Source organism: Alnus glutinosa, chromosome 8 (genome assembly GCF_958979055.1).
Source record: "Alnus glutinosa chromosome 8, dhAlnGlut1.1, whole genome shotgun sequence".
NCBI classification, from domain to species: Eukaryota; Viridiplantae; Streptophyta; class Magnoliopsida; order Fagales; family Betulaceae; genus Alnus; species Alnus glutinosa.
The window spans coordinates 15,223,041-15,226,600 of NC_084893.1; the positions used below are offsets into that span (position 1 = coordinate 15,223,041).

At 35.1% G+C, this 3,560-nt stretch overlaps 1 long non-coding RNA gene across 1 annotated transcript; it reads left to right on the forward strand.

Moving 5' to 3' along the window:
* The first annotated feature begins 200 nt into the window (after nucleotides 1-200).
* LOC133875796 (uncharacterized) lies at nucleotides 201-2,276 on the forward strand. Its single transcript, XR_009901491.1, has 3 exons — nucleotides 201-789; nucleotides 1,382-1,424; nucleotides 2,072-2,276. It is a non-coding gene; the product is annotated as an uncharacterized LOC133875796 (long non-coding RNA).
* Nucleotides 2,277-3,560: the final 1,284 nt, after the last annotated feature.

Below are 3,560 nucleotides of genomic sequence, written 5' to 3' on the forward strand. Positions count from 1 at the left end.
ACTACTCGTCTCTTAGAGATAGAAACCAATCATTAGATGCATGACTCATTGAACAACTCATCTAACCATGTTGCAGCCCCCTTTCACGCCCAGGTGAGATGAATCCTTCCTAGCCATTGGATCGGTTCCAGCTTCATGTAATCTCAACCCTTCATGTAAGTATAAGAAGTGAGCAGCCCCCTTCGCATCTCACACCAATTTCCTTCTCCTTCTTCCTTATTTTTCTGTTTTCTCTCGGCTAAACGGTAGCAGCCCTCTTCTCTCTTTCTGCTTCTCTCTCTGTTGGCACAGCAGGCAGTAAGAGCACCCCAAAGAACCCATCCTCTTCTTTGTATACAGAACGAAACTAGAAAACTCTCCAGCAGCCATAGTAGAGCAGCACCACTCCTTTTGCTGCAGCAATTCAGTAAAGGAAGGTGGAGCCAAACCAGAAACTCTCCCCTCTCTCCTCTGTATTTTCTGCAGAAATTCACCCAAGTTCTCTCTCTCTAACTCTCTGTGCTTCTCATAGCCACGGTGCTAAAACAGGGAAGAAGGATCCTCTCCATCTCAGCGGCTCTTTCTCTGAGAAAGCAAAGAAAAAGGGGGAAGAAATATACCCTCTGAACCTCTCTCCTGTTCGGTTCCAGCAGCAGGGAGTTTTCTCTCCCTCTCTCTCTCGTTCGGCTCAACACAAGAAAGAAGAAGAACTCTTCTTTCTTCTTTGGGTCTCAGGAACAAAAGAAATAGAAAAGAAAAGCAAACAAAAAAATAAGGAAGAAAATGGACCCATCTCCTTCTCTTTACCACGTAAGTCCACCTTTTATTTTTGTTAGTCAACTTAAAAGGTAAAAAGTAACAAAAGGCAAAGAAAAAGATAAATATAAAAAGTAATGGAATAAAGTAACTCTTTAATATCTCAAAATACAATTTTGAGATATTTGGTAAGACTTTGATTTATTAGTCTTGTTTTAATGTTTTGTGATTTTACAGTTCTTATTATTTTAAGCATCTAACATTTTAATGTTGGTTTTAAATCAGGTTCAAGTGGAGTATTTAATTAATAAATACATCGTTATAATGCCCGAATAAAAAGTCACTATTTTACAAAAGCGTTGTTACGCCGTTCAAATATTTTTAAAATATTTTAGGCGTTATTAATACCAATGCCGTTATTCTATTTGGATAAATAGATATTTAAAAGTCTTAATAAATGCCGTAATAAATTCTGCATAAAAGATTAGTAATAAAATGTAATTGGACAAATTGTATATGTGGAGATCATTTTTAAATAGGAAAATTTATTAAGGATTAAAGGTCAGAAATTAGAATAGGATTAAAATGCATTTTTAGTGAATTATACTAATTCACTATTTACTTGTATTATATATGTATATTGCAGTGATTATATCTGTGAACGTTTTCCTGAAGCCAGAAGAATTACTGTGAGTATTTCTTACTCACTGAGGATGATATGTGTTGTGGTTTTTGATTATGTGTTGAAGTCTGCTTTATTTAATTGTATGCATATGGTTTGACATTTTATATGTTTAACATGCTCTGGTTGGAATTATGTATATGATGTTGCATAATCTGAGTTATGAATGGGTTAGTAAAAAGACTGGAGGTTTAGGTACCAAGGCGTCAGTGATTGAAGAGACCAACAGATGAACTGAGGTTTACAAACCAAGGCGTCAAGTAATTGACTAGACCAGCGGGTAAACCAAAGTTTAGGTACCAAGGCATCAATTCACTGATAAGACAGACGGATAAACCAAAGGTTGAAGGATTAATAACAAAGCGGGTGAGTATAGGCCACCAGTAGGAGCATAGGCCCCTGAGAGATTTAATGAAGCATAGGCTTCCATTAATAAGCATTGAGCATAGGCTCATAATGAAAGAAGCATAGGCTTCAATCTAACGGAGCATAGGCTTCAAATGGATGGAACATAGGTTCTTATTAAGGTTAATGCGTGAAGTATATAAGGTTGTGCATGTATTTATATAACTGTCATCATTTGATTGCTCATTGTACTTTTAAATAATGCAGTATTTCACTGTGGTCAAGGACTGTTGACTCACTTGACCACAGCATGAGATTGTGGTGATAACTACAATCTCATGCGAGTTTTTGCAGGGTGAATAGAAGGTCAAGACTATTGGAATAATTATTTTAATATGTAATATTTGTTGGAGAAGACAATAATTATGTATTTATTAAGTGCCGCATGTGGCACATATGTTATTATTTTGGATGTAATTATTATATCAGAACAAAATGTTATTATTTTTATATATTGAGATTATCTAGTCAGCTCTGATGTGTCATTGATAAAGAAAAATTATATTCCGCTGCTAATTTATAACTCTGATGAGTTAGTAATGTCACGTGGAAATCGAAAAATTTTCACTTACGCTTTTTGGAAAAGCGGGGCGTTACATTAAGTTTATCTTTACATACCATATGCAAACTAGGTGCATCAAAATTAGTGCCACAGACGGCACATAAGCATATAACATAAAACATGCCAAACATGACATTGTTATAAATATTTACATGTCATAAAACAAAACACATATAAGCACAACTAGCAATTTCTAAGCTAGCACATAATAGTTCGTTGATGGTTTCAAAAACCATCAAAACTGGCATATGGGTCCATGCCTTCATTCTCCAGATCTGCATCAGTAACTATGCAAATATGGCGTCATCATATTTACATAGACAAACAAGTGAGTCATCTATTTTCATAACTAAGTTACCATCAGATTAATAACAGTTCATAAATAATATAAATGCAAGAGTTGTATGAATATGCATCGTAGTAACCATTTAGTTTGTGTTTTATGATCATCTTTCTTCAGACCTCTCGTTCTTAGGTATCCAAACCCGTTCATGTCCTTTGCCTCACACTTAAAGTCTTACCTGTTTGCACTGGAATCCTACCGGTCCCAGCATTAGTTATATATTAGGACTTTGGACTTACTCTGGGTCACTATGAACCCCCTGGATCCACTAACTAGCCTTCCTTCCACTTGCTACTACATCAGCTTGTTGATGGCTATCTCATCAGTCGTTATATTAATTGGACACAACATGCAATGCATAAACAACCACATGCAATAAACACACACCACACAGTCCTAATGAAACATAGAATCATTCCTCAATAAGTACATCCATACTTACTCTCCTTGGTGTAGTTTCTTAGCTCATTTTCTGTAACAATTATACAAAGAAGATGATATATACATCAGTCCTTTTTCCAATATTAAAAATGTGTATATTTTTACATCACTTTACTCATCGTTTTTAGTTATCAATTAAAAGGTAATTACTTCAACATGAATCCCACAACGATTCATGAGAAAATATTACAACGTTTCATGTTTAAGCACCGAAACACAGCATAATGCTCTTGGTAACATAACTCTTAAACATGAATCCTAACAGGATAATATTTTTATGTAAAGGGATAGGGAAATTAGTGGCATAGCCATTTTGTAGAAATACAATAAATGATAAAATAAATATGCAAAGGGATAGAGAAATTAGCGGCATAACCACTTTGTAGGAATAC